Raw genomic sequence first — 22,022 nt, 5'->3', positions numbered from 1 at the left:
ACTTTCCAAACCTGAGTAGCAGCATTCAGAACAACCGGCCTTGCCAGTTCCACAATAAAGTCGGCGAATGCTTGCCCCTTTAATGCTTTCCTGGGTTCGTAAGTGATTTCCAATCCTTGCATTTCAATCACCCATTTGAGCATTCGTCCAGAAGACTCCAAGGTTGTCAGAGGCCGCTTAATCGGCTGATCAGTGTAGACCACTACCGCATGTGCCAAGAAGTAAGGTTTTAATTTCTTAATGGCCATGTAGAGGGTGAGACCAAACTTTTCAACCATGAGGTACCGAAGCTCAGCGTTCCTGAGAACATGACAGATGAAATAGACCGGGAGCTGAGTGTCGTCTCTTACAGCTAAGAGAACAGCGCTGAGGGCATGATCGGAGACGGCCAGATACATGAAGAGCGTCTCTTTGGGCAAGGGGCTAACAAGCCTCGGCAAAGAGTGCAAATGAGTTTTTAACTTTTGAAAGGCCACCTCTGCATCATCACCCCATTCAAAATTAGTCTTATTAATGATTGCCTGGAAAAAGTAGAGACACTTATCGCCTGACCGACTGAGGAATCTCCCTAGGGCCGCCAGACAACCTGTAAGCTTTTGAACCTCTTTCACAGTTCGGGGCGACTGCATGTCAATGACCACATGTATTTTCTAAAGATTTGCCTCTATTCCCCTTTGATCAATCAGGAATCCGAGAAACTTCCCAGACTCAACACCAAAGACACACTTTTTTGGATTTAGCATGACCTTGTGCCGCCTGAGTGTGGCGAATGTTTCTCGGAGATCAGCAAGGTGATCCGCTTGTAGTTTGGATTTGACTATCATGTCATCAATGTATGCTTCTACATTCCTCCCATTCTTTGGAAAGTAGCAGGCGCATTCTTCAAACCAAAAGGCATCACAGTATAACAGAACAACCCCTGATCAGTGACGAATGTCGTCTTTTCTTGATCTTTTTTCCACAAGGGAATCTGATGGAAACCTGAGTAGGCGTCCATAAAACTCATCAAGGCATGACCGGCTGTTGAATCAACCAGGCTGTCGATCTTTGGCAATGGATAACTGTCCTTCGGACATGCCTTGTTCAGATCGGTGTAGTCAACACACATCCGCCAAGTTCCATTCGGCTTTTTAACTAACACAACGTTAGCTACCCAATTAGGAAAGTTGCATGGCCGAATGAACTTGGCGTCCAGCAGCTTTTTAACTTCAGCTGCTGCCGCCAGACTTCTTTCTTCGCTATGATTTCTTTTCTTTTGCCGAATGGGTTTCTTTTTAGGATCCACGGCGAGCTTGTGGACAGCGTGATCCGGGCTTATGCTAGGCATCTCTTCCACTTCAAAGGCAAAGATGTCTTTGAATTTTATCAGAAGCTGGTGCAAACTGTCACCTAGCTTAGCAAATGCAACCGTCCCTACCTTAACAGTCCGCTCTGGCCGAGAGTCGTCCAGAGGGATATCAATGTGTTCTCCAGTCGGCTGGGGACGGAGATCATCCGACCGTTCCCCGGTCAGTGATTGCTATTTTTTCTCTTTGTTGACCGCCACCAGTTGGTCAACTTTTCTCTTTTTCTCAGCTGGTGGGGCCGCTTGGTCTTCCCTGTCATCAGCAAGGTCGACTGTGCCATCAAATGGTTGCTGCGACCGCGGGCTTGACATCCGAGAGATAGCACTCCCGAGCTGTCTTTTGGTCCCCGTTAAGGGAGCCGACTGTGCCATCATCCCTCTCATACTTAACAAGCATGAGAGCAGAAATGATGACGGCCTTGCACTCGTTAAGAGTGGGTCGACCAAAGATGAGGTTGTAGATAGTAAGTTCTTCAACCACCAGGAAACGGATGGTCATATGCCGACCGTTTCACTTTTGCCCCAGCCGGATGGGCAAATCTATCCGTCCGACTAGGTGCACGAGTCCTCCCCCAAACCCTACAAGGGTGTGAGAAACCTCCATCATGCTATCTGGCTTGTACTTGAGATTGGACAAGCATTTGAGGCTGACGAGGTCAGAGGAACTGCCTGTGTCGATCAAGTTTCGACCAACCAGTTGGTTGGCCACTTTGCATTCAATGACAACAGGATCATCATCATGCGCCCGACGGACTTTGCCTCTGTTTTTTCGGTGACGATGACCTCGGGGAAGGCGGATGTGCTTGCCGCCTCTCCCTCTTCAACAGAATGGATCATCTTTTTCAGATGATCCTTGGTGCCCCGAATGGTCGGGCCACCCCCGGCGAATCCGCCTGCTATGGTATATACTGGATCTTCATCGGTGTCGGTACTAACAGTCGGCTGGGGAGCCTTCTTTTTGGACTGCCCCTGATTTGCCTTTGAAGTCACTTTTGACTTCACATAGGACTTCAGCTGTCCTTTGTCGGCCGGACAGTCAAGCTCTCGCTTGAGGCTGAAACAGTCGTTGGTGTCATGGCCGATGTCTTCATGGAAATGGCAATGTTTATTTTTGTTCCGATTTTCAACGGAACCTCTCATTGGAGTCGGCTTCTCAAGAGTCCGCCGGTCCTTTATTTCCATCAAGATGGAGCAGCAGTCCTTGTGGAATTCGTACCTTGGGACGTTCGGTTTCCACTCTTTCTTCTTTTTCTGGGCCGGCTGATTAGAGTTATCAACGGCCCATACTTGCTTTTTCTTTTTGCTCTCTTCTGGCTTGGGAGCCGACTGAGCAGGCCGACTCTCCTTCTGCCGGTCAATCCTCTTAGAGTCCGACTGCCTGTTGGAGGAGCAGAGCTCGGTCGCCTGTATATAGGCTTCCGCCTCTCGCAGCGCTCCCTGCAGAGTGAAGATTTGCTTTCGGACAAGTTCGTACTTGAATGTAGAACCGTCCTTCAGACCTTTGAAAACGTCTGTGAAGGTGACCTCGTCAGATAGCCCATGGATCTGGATTCGTACCAGATTGAACCGCCTGACGTAGGAACGCAAGCCTTCTCTATCTCCCTACTATACATTGCCAAGATCAAGGCTTGTCTTCTTGGCAGGGATGTTCATAGATAAGTTGGAAGCAAACAAGAACGCAAGCGTCTTGAAGCTATTAATGCAACCAGCCGGCAAGTTGCCGAACCACTGCTGGGCTATGCCCATCAGGGTGGCTGGAAAGCAGCGACACCATGCTAGCAGGTCGTCTTCGGGGTTGGTGGTTCCATCATAGGCTCCTACCAACACATTTTTAACCTTGGCCAGCTGTTCGGCGTTGGTTATTTCCTTAGAGAAAGCAGAGGGTTGGTCTCCAAGGTGCTGCAGCCTAAGCTGCCAATCCATGGGCTGATAGTCGCATGCTGCCTATCCTCCAAGGAAGGCAGGCTGGATGTAAGGTTGAGCAGGCGTTTGGTACAATGGCTGAGCCATGTACTGAGCCGGCTAGATGACATGAGGTCCAACTTTAACCCGAGGGCTGTTTTTGGAGTTTTATGCACGGATTGTCAATACCTCAACGAGGTATGCTGGAAGCTGTCATGGTAAGTCGACGTTGAGGCCGATTCCGAAAGCTCATTCCTCTTCTGCTCGATGTAATGTCGAGCATCATAGAATGTTTTCTTACTACCATCCGGCTGAACATGTCGAATGTCTTTCCTTGCAACCGTTTCTGGGAACGGAGTCTTGAGAGGTCAAACTGAGGCCGAGCCGTTTCCATGGGATGAGGAGTCGGCTGTCGGTCCCTGACCGATTTGTTCTTGCCCGTCTGGGCTGACTTCTTGGCCGACTGCTCCTTGGCAGAAGTAGCCGACTTCTTGTTGGTGAGTTGTTTAGTCTCACCACGGAGAGTGCTCACAAGCTTCATGAGCTCATCTCCGGTTACTGAGTCTGACCCTTCCGCTTGGGTAGAATCAGACGGCTTCTTTGAATGTCCGGCTGGTTTGCTCGGAGCATTATGAGAGTGAGGGCGCTCCCGCTTTTCCTTGTTGCGGATGCGCTTGGAGATGAGGGACCCATCTCTGCAGTATAGGTTTCGACGTCACCGTCATCACCTGAATCATGGTCCGTCTGGACCAACACTTCGTCCAGGGACCGATTGGTCTCTGGTGGTTGTTTGTTCTCCAGTGGCCGGTTGGAATCTGGAGGCCAATTGGTTACAGAAATTGGTACAGTTTCCAAAGAGGCCATCTTAGAGGTACTCTCCCCACAGACGGCGCCAAATGTTTCGGGGTTTTTTTTAGTCCCTTGGGAGAGTTACAACACTAAGACTGGATGCTCGCTTGGATGCTTGTACCTGCAAAACAACGGAGCACCGAATGGTCGCTGGTCCGCCTCCGAAGCTTAAGTTAGTCTAAATCCGAAGAATAAGGTGCGGAATGTAAAACGTTATCTGCTCGGATTCCGAGCTCGGGTATACTGTTCTCTTGAGAGTGACAGTTCTGACAGTGACTAATAATCACTGAATATTCCTCGGAAGGAGTGTAAAGGATTCTTTTGTGTATGTATCACGTAGAAGGGAACGTAACATCACGTAGCCATAAATGAGGAGGTCATCTCCTATTTATAGGCTTCTCGAAAAACGTGCACTCCCTAGGGTTTCGTGCTCTAGGGAATATTAACGCAGCTTTTGCAGACCTCGGGATTTGGGCCTGAAAGCCGCCAATCCCAGGTCCTTTTATCTGTCTGCCACGTGTCGTTCCTTGACAGGTCCAAGGTGGCGCCCCTTTCAGTGACACGTGGCGGACTCTGGTTGGGCCAACTGGCCTAGGGTATTTTTACCCAAATCATTAGCAATTTTTATTTCTGGGCGAAAAAACGTCAAAAAATTTTAAAATTGAAGGCTATAATCCACACTTTTAGAGGAATTTTAAAGTTACAGGGCCTGGTGGCGAAAAGTCTTGAAACCCTATAGGATACATCTTAGGGTCATATAATGACGCTTGGAACCATATATGACCCTTATATGTTGCCATAAATGTCCGTGGTAGGCTTGAGGTCACGATATCAGTGCAAGTTTGGAACGGGTAAATTGACTGTTTAAAGGCATATTAGATGGTTCCACCCACTCAATTGGACTTCCGAAGGGTATTAGGAACCATGGAAAACATCTCGGCAATTTTTATTTCCAGGTGAAAAAAGGTCAAAAAATTCCAAAATTGAACGATATAATCCACGCTTTTTGAGGAATTTTGAGGTTTTGGGGCCCGGTGGCGAAAAGTCTTGAGACCCTAGGGGATACATCTTAGGGTCATATAATGACGTTTGGAATCATATATGACCCTTATATGTTGCCATAAATGTCCGTGGTAAGCTTGAGGTCACGATATCGGTGAAAGTTTGGAACGGGTAAATTGACTTTTAAAGGCATATTGGATGGTTCCACCACTCAATTGGACTCCCGGAGGGTATTTGGAACCATGGTAAACATCTCGGCAATTATTATTTTCAGGCGAAAAAAGGTCAAAAAATTCCAAAATTGAAAGCTATAATCCACGCTTTTTGTGGAATTTTGAGGTTACGAGGCCCGGTGGCGAAAAGTCTTGAGACCCTAAGGGATACATCTTAGGGTCATATAATGACGTTTGGAACCATAAATGACCCTTATATGTTGCCATTAATGTCCGTGGTAGGCTTGATGTCAAGATATCGATGAAAGTTTGGAACGGGTAAATTGACTATTTAAAGGCATATTGGATGGTTCCAACCACTCAATTGGACTCCCGGAGGGTATTAGGAACCATGGTAAACATCTCGGAAAATTTTATTCCCGGGCGAAAAAAAGGTCAAAAAATTCCAAAATTAAAGGCTATAATCCACGCTTTTTGAGGAATTTTGAGATACGAGGCTCGGTAGCGAAAAGTCTTGAGACCCTAGGGGATACATCTTAGGGTCATATAATGACGTTTTTTGAACGATATTGAAATGCATTTAACAAAGCTAAATGAGTCAAATGAAAGTCAAACACTTTCAATAAGGCTTTTAGAATCAAAGGAAAGTCAAATACATTCAAACAAAGCTTTTTGAATAAAATGTAAGTCAAATACATTCAAACAAAGCTTTTTGAATCAAATGAAAGTCAATTTCATTCAACAATGCTAATTGAGGCAAATGAAAGTCAAACACATTCAAACAAAGTTTTTTGAATCAAATGAAAGTCAAATGCATTCAACAAAGCTAATTGAGTCAAATGAAAGTCAAACACTTTCAACTAAGCTTTTAGAATCAAATTAAAGTCTAATACATTCAAACAATGCTTTTTGAATCAAACGAAAGTGAAATGCATTTAAGAAAGCTAATTGAGTCAAATGAAAGTCAAACACTTTCAATAAAGGTTTTAGAATCAAAGGAAAGTCAAATACATTCAATCAAAGCTTTTTGAATAAAATGTAAGTCAAATACATTCAAACAAAGCTTTTTGAATCAAATGAAAGTCAATTGCATTCCACAATGCTAATTGAGTCGAATAAAAGTCAAACACATTTATAAAAAGTTTTTTGAATCAAATGAAAGTAAAATGCATTCAACAAAGCAAATTTAGTCAAATGAAAGTCAAACACTTTCAACAAAGCATTTAGAATCAAATGAAAGTCAAATACATTCAAACAAATTTTTTTTGAATCAAACGAAAGTCAATTGCATTCCACAATGCTAATTAGGTCAAATGAAAGTCAAACACATTCAAACAAAGCTTTTTGAATCAAACGAAAGTTAAATGTATTCAACAAAGCTAATTAAGTGAAATGAAAGTCAAACACTTTCAACAAAGCTTTTAGAATCAAATGATAATCAAATACATTCAAATTAATCAAATGAAAGTCAATTGCATTCCATAATGCTAATTGAGTCAAATGAAAGTCAAACACATTCAACAAAGCTAATTAAGTCAAATGAAAGTCAAACACATTCAAACAAAGCTTTTTCAATCAAATGAAAGTCAAATGCATTCAACAAAGCTAATTGAGTCAAATGAAAGTCAAACACTTTCAACAAAGCTTTTAGAATCAAATGAAAGTCAAATGCGTTCAAACAAATTTATTTTGAATCAAATGAAAGTCAATTGCATTCCACAATGCTAATTGAGTCAAATGAAAGTCAAACACATTCAACAAAGCTAATTGAGTCAAATGAAAGTAAAACACTTTCAAGCAAAGGTTTTTGGATCAGACGAAAGTCCAATGCATTCAACAAAGCTAATTGAGTCAAATGAACGCCAAACACTTTCAACAAAGCTTTTAGAATCAAATGAAAGTCAAGTACATTTAAAAAAGCTTTTTTAATCAAATGAAAGTCAATTGCATTCCAGAATGCTAATTGAGTCAAATGAAAGTCAAACACATTCAACAAAGCTAATTGAGTCAAATGAAAGTCAAACACATTCAAACAAAGCTTTTTGAATCAAACGAAACTTAAATACATTCAACAAAGCCAATACAGTCAAATGAAAGTCAAACATTTTAACAAATCGTTTAGAATCAAATGAAAGTCAAATACATTCAAACGAAGCTTTTTTAATCAAATGAAAGTCAATTGTATACCACAAAGCTAATTGAGTCAAATGAAGTCAAACACATTCTAACAATGTTTTTTGAATCAAACGATAGTGAAATGCATTTAACAAAGCTAAATGAGTCAAATGAAAGTCAAACACTTTCAATAAAGCTTTTAGAATCAAAGGAAAGTCAAATACATTCAAACAAATCTTTTTGAATAAAATGTAAGTCAAATACATTCAAACAAAGCTTTTTGAATCAAATGAAAGTCAATTGCATTCCACAATGCTAATAGAGTCAAATGAAAGTCAAACACATTCAAACAAAGTTTTTTGAATCAAATGAAAGTCAAATGCATTCAACAAAGCTAATTGAGTCAAATGAAAGTCAAACACTTTCAACAAAGCTTTAAGAATCAAATGAAAGTCAAATACATTCAAACAAAGCTTTATGAATCAAACGAAAGTGAAATGCATTTAACAAAGCTAATTGAGTCAAATGAAAGTCAAACACATTCAAACAAAGCTTTTTGAATCAAATAAAAATCAAATGCATTCAATAAAGCTAATTGAGTCAAATGAAAATCTAACATTTTATTAAAACCTTTTAGAATCAAATGAAAGTCAAATACATTCAAACAATGCATTTTTAATCAAATGAAAGTCAATTGCATACCACATAGCTAATTTAGTCAAATGAATGTCAAACACATTCAACAAAGCTAATTGAGTCAAATGAAAGTCAAATACATTCAAACAAAGTTTTTTGAATCAAACGAAAGTGAAATGCATTTAACAAAGCTAATTGAGTCAAATGAAAGTCAAACACATTCAATAAAGCTTTTAGAGTCAAAGGAAAGTCAAATACATTCAAACAAAGCTTTTTGAATAAAATGTAAGTCAAATACATACAAACAAAGCTTTTTGAATCAAATGAAAGTCAATTGCATTCCACAATGCTAATCGAGTCAAATGAAAGTCAAAAACATTCAAACAAAGTTTTTTGAATCAAATGAAAGTCAAATGCATTCAACAAAGCTAATAGAGTCAAATGAAAGTCAAATACATTCAAACAAAGGTTTTTGAATCAAATGAAAGTCAATTGCATTACACAATGCTAATAGAGTCAAATGAAAGTCAAACACATTCAAACAAAGTTTTTTGAATCAAATGAAAGTCAAATGCATTCAACAAAGCTAATTGAGTCAAATGAAAGTCAAACACTTTCAACAAAGCTTTTAGAATCAAATGGAAGTCAAATTCATTCAAACAAAGCTTTTTGAATCAAATGAAAGTCAATTGCATTTCACAATGCTAATTGAGTCAAATGAAAGTCAAACACATTCAATAAAGCAAATTGAGTCAAATGAAAGTCAAACAAATTCAAGCAAAGCTTTTTAGATTAAACGAAAGTCAAATGCTTTCAACAAAGCTAATTGAGTCTAATGAAAGTCAAACACATTCAAACAAAGTTTTTTGAATCAAACGAAAGTGAAATGCATTTAACAAAGCTAATTGAGTCAAATGAAAGTCAAACACATTCAATAAAGCTTTTAGAGTCAAAGGAAAGTCGAATACATTCAAACAAAGATTTTTGAATAAAATGTAAGTCAAATACATACAAACAAAGCTTTTTGAATCAAATGAAAGTCAATTGCATTCCACAATGCTAATAGAGTCAAATGAAAGTCAAACACATTCAAACAAAGTTTTTTGAATCAAATGAAAGTCAAATGCATTCAACAAAGCTAATAAAGTCAAATGAAAGTCAAATACATTCAAACAAAGGTTTTTGAATCAAATGAAAGTCAATTGCATTCCACAGTGCTAATAGAGTCAAATGAAAGTCAAACACATTCAAACAAAGTTTTTTGAATCAAATGAAAGTCAAATGCATTCAACAAAGCTAATTGAGTCAAATGAAAGTCAAACAATTTCAACAAAGCTTTTAGAATCAAATGAAAGTCAAATACATTCAAACAAAGCTTTTTGAATCAAATGAAAGTCAATTGCATTCCACAATGCTAATTGAGTCAAATGAAAGTCAAACACATTCAACAAAGCTAATTGAGTCAAATGAAAGTCAAACAAATTCATACAAAGCTTTTTGAATCAAACGAAAGTTAAATGCATTCAACAAAGCCAATACTGTCAAATGAAAGTCAAACATTTTTAACAAAGCGTTTAGAATCAAATGAAAGTCAAATCCATTCAAACAAAGCTTTTTTAATCAAATGAAAGTCAATTGCATACCACAAAGCTAATTGAGTCAAATGAAAGTCAAACACATTCAACAAAGCTAATTAAGTCAAATGAAAGTCAAACACATTCAAACAAAGTTAATTGCATCAAACAAAAGTGAAATGCATTTAACAAAGCTAAATGAGTCAAATGAAAGTCAAACACTTTCAATAAAGCTTTTAGAATCAAAGGAAAGTCAAATACATTCAAACAAAGCTTTTTGAATAAAATGTAAGTCAAATACATTCAAACAAAGCTTTTTGAATCAAATGAAAGTCAATTGCATTCCCCAATGCTAATTGAGTCAAATGAAAGTCAAACACATTTAAACAAAGTTTTTGAATCAAATGAAAGTCAAATGCATTCAAGAAAGCTAATTTAGTCAAATTAAATTCAAACACCTTCAACAAAGGATTTAGAATCAAATGAAAGTCAAATACATTCAAACAAAGCTTTTTGAATCAAACGAAAGTGAAATGCATTTAACAAAGCTAATTGAGTCAAATGAATGTCAAACACATTCAAACAAAGCTTTTTGAATCAAATATAAATCAAATGCATTCATCAAAGCTAATTGAGTCAAATGAAAACAAAACATTTTCAAAAAACCTTTTAGAATCAAATGAAAGTCAAATACATTCAAACAAAGCTTTTTTAATCAAATGAAAGTCAATTGCATACCACAAAGCTAATTTAGTCAAATGAATGTCAAACACATTCAACAAAGCTAATTGAGTCAAATAAAAGTCAAACACATTCAAACAAAGTTTTTTGAATCAAACGAAAGTGAAATGCATTTAACAAAGCTAATTGAGTCAAATGAAAGTCAAACACTTTCAATAAAGCTTTTAGAATCAAAGGAAAGTCAAATACATTCAAACAAAGCTTTTTGAGTAAAATTAAAGTCAAACACATTCAACAATGATAATTGAGTCAAATGAAAGTCAAACACATTCAAACAAAGCTTTTTGAATCAAATGAAAGTCAAATGCATTTAACAAAGCTAATTGAGTCAAATGAAAGTCAAACACTTTCAACAAAGCTTTTAGAATCAAATGAAAGTCAAATACATTCAAACAAAGCTTTTTTAATCAAATGAAAGTCAATTGCATTCCAGAATGCTAATTAAGTCAAATGAAAGTCAAACACATTCAACAAAGCTAATTGAGTCAAATGAAAACCAAACACATTCAAACAAAGCGTTTAGAATCAAACGAAAGTTAAATGCATTCAACAAAACTAATAGAGTCAAATGAAAATTAAACATTTTTAACAAAGCTTTTAGAATCAAATGAAAGTCAAATACATTCAAACAAAGCTTTTTTAGTCAAATGAAAGTCAAATGCATTCAACAAAGCTAATTGAGTCAAATGAAAGTCAAACACTTCAACAAAGCTTTTAGAATCAAATGGAAGTCAAATTCATTCAAACAAAGCTTTTTGAATCAAATGAAAGTCAATTGCATTCCACAATGCTAATTGAGTCAAATGAAAGTCAAACACATTCAACAAAGCTAATTGAGTCAAATGAAAGTCAAACAAATTCAAGCAAAGCTTTTTGGATTAAACGAAAGTCAAATGCTTTCAACAAAGCTAATTGAGTCTAATGAAAGTCAAACACATTCAAACAAAGTTTTTTGAATCAAACGAAAGTGAAATGCATTTAACAAAGCTAATTGAGTCAAATGAAAGTCAAACACATTCAATAAAGCTTTTAGAGTCAAAGGAAAGTCGAATACATTCAAACAAAGATTTTTGAATAAAATGTAAGTCAAATACATACAAACAAAGCTTTTTGAATCAAATGAAAGTCAATTGCATTCCACAATGCTAATAGAGTCAAATGAAAGTCAAACACATTCAAACAAAGTTTTTTGAATCAAATGAAAGTCAAATGCATTCAACAAAGCTAATAAAGTCAAATGAAAGTCAAATACATTCAAACAAAGGTTTTTGAATCAAATGAAAGTCAATTGCATTCCACAGTGCTAATAGAGTCAAATGAAAGTCAAACACATTCAAACAAAGTTTTTTGAATCAAATGAAAGTCAAATGCATTCAACAAAGCTAATTGAGTCAAATGAAAGTCAAACAATTTCAACAAAGCTTTTAGAATCAAATGAAAGTCAAATACATTCAAACAAAGCTTTTTGAATCAAATGAAAGTCAATTGCATTCCACAATGCTAATTGAGTCAAATGAAAGTCAAACACATTCAACAAAGCTAATTGAGTCAAATGAAAGTCAAACAAATTCATACAAAGCTTTTTGAATCAAACGAAAGTTAAATGCATTCAACAAAGCCAATACTGTCAAATGAAAGTCAAACATTTTTAACAAAGCGTTTAGAATCAAATGAAAGTCAAATCCATTCAAACAAAGCTTTTTTAATCAAATGAAAGTCAATTGCATACCACAAAGCTAATTGAGTCAAATGAAAGTCAAACACATTCAACAAAGCTAATTAAGTCAAATGAAAGTCAAACACATTCAAACAAAGTTAATTGCATCAAACAAAAGTGAAATGCATTTAACAAAGCTAAATGAGTCAAATGAAAGTCAAACACTTTCAATAAAGCTTTTAGAATCAAAGGAAAGTCAAATACATTCAAACATAGCTTTTTGAATAAAATGTAAGTCAAATACATTCAAACTAAGCTTTTTGAATCAAATGAAAGTCAATTGCATTCCACAATGCTAATTGAGTCAAATGAAAGTCAAACACATTTAAACAAAGTTTTTTGAATCAAATGAAAGTCAAATGCATTCAAGAAAGCTAATTTAGTCAAATTAAATTCAAACACCTTCAACAAAGCATTTAGAATCAAATGAAAGTCAAATACTGTTGATGCTAATCAGAATATCCCAAGAACTAATAATGTTTATTCTGCACTCCTAGAAGATGAAATTATTGGAGTGAATCCTATTGGGGGTGATGGAAATCCCTCTCTGGTTAAATGATTGTGGTTTCATGGAATATCAGGGGACTTAATGACCCTGATAAGGTAGCTGCTGTTAAGCAGCTTCTAAAGAATCATAATGTGGATGTCATTGCTATTCTAGAAACTAAAGTCAAAATTCATAATCAAAGTTCTATTCAGAAGAAATTTGGTAGATTCTGGTCATGGCACTGTAACTATAATCATTCTGTGAAGGGAAGAATTTGGGTTGGTTGGAAAGCTGATAAGGTTAATGTTGATATTCTTGCTGATCATGAGCAATTTGTTCATGTTCAGATTAGTTCTAAAGATTTGCATCATATTCTCCTGTGTACTTTTGTGTATGGGCTGCACTCTGTTCATGATAGGAAACCTTTGTGGCTTGGTTTGCAGTCTTTTGGGATGTCTCATGTTCCCTGGATTTGTATGGGAGATTTTAATTCTGTCCTTTGTTCTGAAGACAGATATAATGGTAATCCTGTGACTGATGCTGAAGTGAAGGACTTTAAGGACTGTATGGACTCAATGGACTTCACTGAGATTAAGAGTAAAGGCTCCTTTTATTCTTGGTCTAATAAGGGTGAAGGTGCTAGTAGAACTGCTACTAGAATTGATAGGGGAATTGTTAATGAAGCTTGGATCAATGATTATGGTCAAACTGAAATCATTTATCTCCCTCCTTCCCTCTCTGATCATTGTCCTCTTTTGGTTGATATTTTTACTGCTGAACCAGGGAAGGGTAGGCCTTTCAGATTTCTTAATTGCCTTGCTGATCATAAAGATTTTCAGAAGACAGTTAGGGATTCCTGGGACTCTTGTGGGCAACTTGATTCCCCAATGCTATCTGTCTGGAATAAATTAAAGGCTGTCAAGTTAGGTTTGAAGGCTTTGAATATCAGACATTTTGCTAATGTCACTGAAAACTTGGAACAAGCTTATAGGGATCTTAGTGATATTCAAAATCAGTTGGCTGGAGATTGGACTAATACTCAGTTTCAGGCTCTTGAGAAAACTGCTATTGACAAGGTGAAGCATTGGATTCATATCCAAAGTAGTATTTACAGGCAAAAATCCAGAATTGATTGGATCAAGCTTGGAGATGCTGGCTCTCATTTCTTTTTCTCTGTGATGAAGCAGAGGCAGAACAAGAACAGAATTGACTCTATTTATAATAGTCAAGGGGTTCTGCTTAGGGATCCTGGTCTCATTGCTGCTGAAATCCTAGACTTTTATAAGACTCTCCTAGGTTCTGCTTCTTCCTCTCTCCCTGGAGTTGATTTAGCTGTAATGAGAATTGGCCCTCAGGTTGATCAAAGTGCTAAGGATCTTCTTCTAGCTGATGTTACTTGCAGTGAAATTGATCTTGCTCTAAAGGGTATTGGTAATGATAAAGCTCCTGGAATTGATGGTTTCAATGCTGTATTTTTCAAGCAATCTTGGGATATTGTTAAAACTGATGTGTATGCTGCTGTTCTGGGGTTCTTTTCTAATGGTAAGATGGCTAGGCAATGGAATTGTACTACCATTACTCTTGTCCCTAAAGTTGCTAACCCCTCTTATGCAAAGGATTACAGACCTATTGCTTGCTGTACTTTGGTTTATAAGATTATATCTAAAATTATTACAGCTAGGCTCTCAAAGGTTATTGGTGGTGTTGTTAATGATGCTCAGGCTGGCTTTATTCCTGGTAAGCATATTGGTGATCATATTCTTCTTGCTACTGAGCTTATCAAAGGTTATTCTCATAAATTCATTACCCCTAGATGCTTACTTAAGATTGATCTCAGGAAAGCCTATGATTCTGTTGAGTGGAAATTTTTGGAAGTTATTCTTGCTGAATTAGGATTCCCTAACAGATTTATTTCTTGGATTATGGGATGTGTTACAACTGTCTCCTTTTCAATCTTGATTAATGGGTATCCTTCTCCCCCATTTTCTGCTAAAAAGGGTCTGAGGCAAGGTGATCCTATGTCCCCTTTTCTCTTTGCTATTTGTATGGAATATCTGTCAAGGTGCTTAAAAGTGATGACTCTGAATCCTGATTTTAATTTTCATCCAAGATGTGCAAAAGTGGAGATTACTCATATGATGTTTGCAGATGATTTGCTTCTCTTCTCTAGAGCTGATCTTGTCTCTATTCAGCTGATCTTTCAAGCTTTTCAGAAGTTCTCTGGTGCTTCTGGCTTGGCTGCTAATCTGGATAAGAGTGATGTTTATTTTGGGGGGATAAGTGAGCAGGATCAAGTTGATCTTCAGTCTGTTCTGGGGGTTGCTAGGGGTTCTTTGCCTTTTAGATATCTGGGAGTGCCTCTTTCTTCTAAAAAGCTTACTATTGCTCAATGTAAGCCTTTAGTTGAGAGGGTTACTGCTAGGATTGAAGGGTGGGCAGCCAGGCACCTCTCTTATGCAGGAAGACTTCAGCTGATAAAAAGTGTGCTTTTTGGTATACAAGCTTATTGGTCTCAGATTTTTATTTTACCAAAAAAGATTTTGAGAGAAATGGAATCAAGATTTAGATGTTTTCTTTGGACTGGGAAGTCTAATCCTAGTAAGAAAGCTCTGGTCTCTTGGAATTTTTTATGCTTACCTAAGACTTTGATACAGCTGAAAATAATAAAAATTGCATTTTAGTTCTTTTTAGTTATTTTTGGCGGAAAATTCTGTTAGCTAAGTTGTTAGCCTATTTTGTCATTTTCTGATTAGCTGTAAGATTCTCTAATTCTGTTATGCTTGGAGAACTGAATATATAGAGCAAAGGATGTAATATTCGGATTAAGAAATACATTGAACCTTCTCCTAATCTCTCTCTCTCTCTCTCTCTCTTTTCTCTCTTTCTCTCTCTATTCTGTTATTTCTTCTTCTCCCTCCTTTCTCCTATTTTCTGGAAATTGCTCAAGTAAACTGTAATTCAGGCTACATTTAATTCGTTCCTTATCAGTGGTATCAGAGCAGACGCTGCTCTCTCTGTTTTACTCTGGCACCTACTCTAACTACTCGGGTGTCTAAGATGGACGCTCAGTTGCAGGCCCTGGAAAAACGTTTGGAGGCTCATACTCTTGCTTCTAATCAAAGGATGGAGGATCTGTCTTCAGCTTCAACTCGAAAGTTTGAGGATCTGCTACACATGCTGCAATCCATGAAGGAGCAGATAACTGAGTCCAGATCACCTCGATCGGAAGATCGATCCACTCAGCCTAAACTGGGGTATATACCTAAACTTGATTTTCCTAAGTTTGATGGCTCTAATCCTCGTGTTTGGATTAAGAAATGTTGTAAATATTTTACTCTTTGCAAGATCCCTGATGATCAGAAAGTTGATCTAGCTTCTTTGAACATGATAGATAAGGCTGAAAACTGGGTTACAAGTTATTTGGCTAATCGTTCTAATGTAGATTGGAATGACTTTGTGATTGATGTGAATGGTCGTTTTAAAGATGATATAGGGGTTAATGTGGTTGAGGAGTTTAATAAACTTCAGCAAACTGGTAGTATTGAGTCTTATATTGATGAATTTGAGAAGTTGAAAGCTATTATGTTACAGCTTTATCTTGCCTGAGAAGTATTTGCTGGAAAGTTTTGTGGGAGGGTTAAATCCTGGTGTGAGACCATTTGTGCGAGCTTTTAAACCTCAGTCTATTATGGATACTGTTGAATATGCTAGACTTCAGGGTGAGTCTATTGCTGTCAATTCTGTTAAACCTTGGAAACCTTCACAAACAAAACCTTACCAACACACATTCCACCCCAACACTTCTAAACAGCCTCTACTTCCTACACCACCAATCAAACCATTTCCCCTTCCTGCCTCTCACCCTAAACCTTTCACCAAAACACCTTTTTCTAAACCTAAATATGTACCAGCTGATGTCAGGGCTGAGAAAATAGCTAAGGGTCTATGCTATTATTGTGATGCCCCATTTGACAGAAATCATAAATGTCAATTTAGGGAACCTCAATTGTTCACTGTAGAAATACCAGGATTGGATGAAGTTGACAGTAGTGTGGTGATGTTGGAGGAACAGGAAGATGTGACTGAATTGGATCCTTTTATCTCTTATAATGCTCTCACTGGCAACCAGAACTTTAACACTATGAGAATCAAAGCTCTGGCTTATGGCTTGCCTTTACATATACTAATAGATTCAGGAAGTACACATAACTTCCTTGATATTCACTTGGCTGATAAACTTGGTTGTAAAACTGAGGCAATTTTGGGACAGGAAATTCTGGTTGCTGATGGTAATCATTTGTTATGCAAGTCTATTTGTAAGAATTTTACTTGGTCTATTGGAGAGTGTGATTTTGTGACTGATGCCATGCTGATTCCATTGGGAAGCTGTGATATGGTGCTTGGTATACAGTGGTTGAGCACACTTGGGTCCATTTCCTGGGATTTTCAGCAACTGACTATGAAGTTTGCCTTCAATAATTCTTGTGTGGAACTAAAGGGAGTTCCAGCTCAGAAACTTAAAGTGTTACAGGATAGCTCTTCTCCTAAGTTATTTGATAATGCTTCACAAGTCTGCTTGCTGCAAGTCATGGATCCTCTGCAACCTGTTTCTCTATTTCAGGTCACTGGTAATCCAGGTTCTCATGCTGAGTTAGAAACATTAAAAACTCAGTTTGCTCAGGTATTTGAAGAACCAACTGATTTACCACCTGAGAGGGGGGTTTTTGATCATCGAATTAATCTAGAACCTGGTAGTGGTGCTGTTAATATCAGACCCTACAGATATCCTCTGAAGCAAAAGGATATTATTGAGCAGTTGGTTCAGGAAATGCTGGAAAGAGGTATCATTCAGGATAGTGCTAGTCCTTTTGCCTCACCAGTTGTTCTTGTTGGGAAGAAAGATGGAACTTGGAGATTGTGTGTAGATTACAGGGAATTGAACAAAAGAACCATCAAAAATAAATTTCCTATTCCAGTTTTGGATGAGCTAGTTGATGAGTTGGCTGGTGCTAGTGTTTTCAGCAAGCTTGACCTTAGAGCAGGATATCATCAGCTAAGAATTCATCCTAATGATGTCTTCAAGACAGCTTTTAAAACACATTCAGGCCATTATGAGTTTTTAGTCATGCCATTTGGCTTGACAAATGCTCCATCCTCTTTTCAGAGCTGGATGAATTCTGTTTTTAAACCATTACTCAGGAAATGTGTGCTGGTCTTCTTTGATGATATTCTTATTTACAGTAAGAATCTTGATGATCATTGGACTCATTTGGCTGCTGTGTTTGAATTGATGCAACGGCACTCACTCTATGCCAAACTCAGTAAATGTTCTTTTGTCACATCTAAGGTAGAATACCTTGGCCACTTTATTTCCCAGGCAGGAGTTGAAACAGACCCTAACAAGATTAATGCTATCAGTTCTTGGCCAAGTCCTGTATCTGTCAAAGAATTGAGAAGTTTCTTAGGCCTTGCTGGCTATTATAGAAGATTTGTGAAAAATTATGCTGTAATTAGCAAACCTTTGACTAATTTGTTGAAAAAAGGAGCTTTTGAATGGAGTGATGAGGCCCAGAGTGCCTTTGAGGATCTTAAATCTGCTTTAGTGACAGCTCCAGTCCTAGCTTTGCCAGATTTTACCCAACAATTTGTTGTGGAAACTGATGCTTCTAAGAATGGTATAGGTGCTGTCTTAATGCAACTGGGACACCCTATATCTTTCATTAGCAGATCTTTGGGTTCCAAATGGCAAAAGCTTTCAGTGTATGAGAAAGAGTTGCTAGCTATGGTGTTTGCTGTGCAAAAATGGGAACAATATTTGACTAGTGCTCATTTTATAGTCAAAACTGATCAGAAAGCTTTGAAATGGTTATTACAGCAAAAGATCTCTACTCCTTTTCAACAATTTTGGCTTTCTAAGCTTATGGGATTTGACTATGAGATTCAATTCAAAGCTGGGAAGCATAATCTGGTGGCTGATGCCCTTTCTAGGAAGCCTGGCTCTGATATTCTTTTGTTTGCCTTTTCAGTGATTGATTCTGATTTGGTTCACCAATTACAGCTGAGTTATGGTCTGGATGCTAACATTAAGGCTATCCTTGAGACATTACAGTCTGGTGATTTGGTGCCTCATTTTTCTGTACATGATGGTTTGCTTAAGAAACATGGTAAGGTGGTGGTGGGTCCTGACCCTATTCTCAGAGCTAAACTCATTACTTGGCAACATGCTTCCCTGGAAGCAGGACACTCAGGGAGGGATCAAACTTTGAAGAGATTGCAGGGAATTTTCTATTGGAAAGGCATGTCTAAGGATGTTAGTCAGTTTGTCAGAAAATGTGTCATTTGCCAAGCCTCTAAATATGACACATCTGCTAAGCCTGGTATGCTGCAACCCTTGCCTATTCCTGAGCAAATTTGGACTGACATTTCAATGGATTTCATTACTGGTCTTCCCTTGTCCATGGGTAAGAATGTCATTTTTGTGGTGGTAGATAGGTTGACTAAATATGCTCATTTTATGGCACTTAAACATCCTTTCACTGCTGTTGAGGTTGCTCAGGTGTACCTGGACTTTGTGTTTAAATTGCATGGTTGGCCTAGAAGCATAGTCAGTGACAGGGACTCAGTCTTTCTGAGTCACTTTTGGAAGGGTTTATTTTCTTTACAGGGTACTGAGTTCTTGCTGTCTTCTGCTTATCACCCTGAGACAGATGGTCAAACTGAGGTGGTGAATAGGTGTTTGGAAACTTATTTAAGATGCATGACAAGTGCTCAGCCTAAAGAGTGGTGCAAATACTTGCCTATGGCAGAGTGGTGGTATAACACTCATTTTCATAGCTCTGCTGGGATGACTCCATATGAGGCTGTTTATTGCCAGCCACCTCCCCTGCATCTTCCTTACCTTCCTGGAGAGTCAAGTAATGCTCTGGTAGATAGGTGTATGATGAGAAGGGAAGAAATACTCAAGCTACTTAAAACAAATTTGACAAGAGCTCAGCACAGGATGAAGTTACAGGCTGATAGGCATAGGTCTGACAGGAATTTTAAGGTGAATGATTGGGTTTGGTTGAAATTACAACCTTATAGGCAACAGTCAGTTCAGCATAGAGGCAACTGTAAGCTTGCTGCTAAGTATTATGGTCCCTTTAGGGTGATTGAGATCATTGGCAGGGCTGCATACAAGATACAGCTCCCTAGCACAGCTAAAATACATAATGTGTTTCATGTTTCACAGCTTAAGGCATTTCAGGGCACTTTGCCCCAAGTTGCCATTTTACCAGATGTCGTTGACAGTTCTGTTCCTGATCTTTTGATTCCTGCTGCAATTTTGGATGATCGTGTGGTGTCTGTGGCTGAGGGAGCTGAACATCAGTTCTTGGTACAATGGTTGAATCAACCTACTCATGAGGCTACTTGGGTAGCAGAGTCTGATTTCCGGGCTAAGTTTCCTGGTTTTGTTTTGCCTAAGACTTGAGGACAAGTCTTTTTAAGGGGGAGAGTATGATACAGCTGAAAATAATAAAAATTGCATTTTAGTTCTTTTTAGTTATTTTTGGCGGAAAATTCTGTTAGCTAAGTTGTTAGCCTATTTTGTCATTTTCTGATTAGCTGTAAGATTCTCTAATTCTGTTATGCTTGGAGAACTGAATATATAGAGCAAAGGATGTAATATTCGGATTAAGAAATACATTGAACCTTCTCCTAATCTCTCTCTCTCTCTCTCTTTTCTCTCTTTCTCTCTCTATTCTGTTATTTCTTCTTCTCCCTCCTTTCTCCTATTTTCTGGAAATTGCTCAAGTAAACTGTAATTCAGGATACATTTAATTCGTTCCTTATCAGACTTGTGGAGGTTGGAACCTTACCTCTCTTGAAGATTGGAATAAAGCAGCAATCACCAAAGTCCTTTGGGATATTGCTCATAAGTCAGATAACCTATGGGTAAAATGGGTTCATATTTATTATTTCAGTCACAAAGATTTTTGGTCTTCTCCTGTTCCTAAGAAATGTTCATGGGTGTTAAAGAAGATTATGAATTGCAGAGTTCTGGTGGATAATGTTGGTGGCTGGTCTAGCATTACAGTTAATGGTAAAATGAGCATTAGGCAGCTCTACATTCAGATCAGACCTCAAGCTGTGAAAGTGCCTTGGAAGAGGATAATATGCAATAATAGAGCTTCTCCTAAGAGTTTGTTTATTACTTGGCTGACTATGTGGAACAGGCTTGTTACTAAAGATAGGCTTGCTACCTGGAGTATAGTCTGTGACCCTTTGTGTTTTTTCTGCTCTGATGCTGCAGAAAATGTTTCTCATCTTTTCTTTGAATGTTCTTATTCTGCTAGTATTTGGAACAGGATTCTGCAACTTCTTGGTTTTTCCAGAATTGGACAGAAGTTTGACTCTGAAGTCCAGTGGGTGCTGCAGCAAGGTAGAAGAGCTACTGCTAAAGAAAGGTTGCTGCTTATGTGTTTTACAGAGACTATTCATTGCATCTGGGTACAGAGAAATACCTTGATGTTCACTGGAGATTACAAGCCTGCAGATACTGCTCTTAAGGATATTATCTTTACTATAGCTTGTAGGTGTATTGATTCTGATAGGAAATATTTGTATTGCTAATACTCTGGCAGCTGGTTGTTTTGTAAAACTGTTTTAGGTTTTGTGTCTGTTCCTGGTTTTCAGAGCCCTTCCTAGAAGGTAGCTGGAAATCTGAGTTCAGGTTGTTCTAGGCTCTTCCTAGAACCCTTCCTAGAAGGTGGCTAGGTTGAACCTAGAACTGGTTTGGTGTGGGGTTTGCCTGTTTTCAGGTCTTGTGGTGTTCTGGTGGTAGTTATAACTTAGCTCCTGTAAGTTGTAACTTTCTCTCTTTGGTAATAAAATCTTTATTTACCAAAAAAAAAAAAAAGTCAAATACATTCAAACAAAGCTTTTTGAATCAAACGAAAGTGAAATGCATTTAACAAAGCTAATTGAGTCAAATGAATGTCAAACACATTCAAACAAAGCTTTTTGAATCAAATAAAAATCAAATGCATTCAACAAAGCTAATTGAGTCAAATGAAAGTCAAACACTTTCAATAAAGCTTTTAGAATCAAAGGAAAGTCAAATACATTCAAACAAAGCTTTTTGAATAAAATGTAAGTCAAATACATTCAAACAAAGGTTTTTGAATCAAATGAAAGTCAAATGCATTCAACAAAGCTAATTGAGTCAAATGAAAGTCAAACACTTTCAACAAAGCTTTTAGAATCAAATGAAAGTCAAATTCATTCAAACAAAGCTTTTTGAATCAAATGAAAGTCAATTGCATTCCACAATCCTAATTGGGTCAAATGAAAGTCAAACACATTCAACAAAGCTAATTGAGTCAAATGAAAGTCAAACAAATTCAAGCAAAGCTTTTTGGATTAAACGAAAGTCAAATGCATTCAACAAAGCTAATTGAGTCAAATGAAAGTCAAACACTTTCAACTAAGCTTTTAGAAT

The sequence above is a fragment of the Chenopodium album genome, chromosome 19 (assembly GCF_948465745.1).
Source record: "Chenopodium album chromosome 19, dcCheAlbu1.1, whole genome shotgun sequence".
In the NCBI taxonomy this organism is placed as follows: domain Eukaryota; kingdom Viridiplantae; phylum Streptophyta; class Magnoliopsida; order Caryophyllales; family Amaranthaceae; genus Chenopodium; species Chenopodium album.
The sequence above is the reverse complement of the archived record's forward strand: the minus strand, read 5'-3'. Positions refer to the sequence as shown.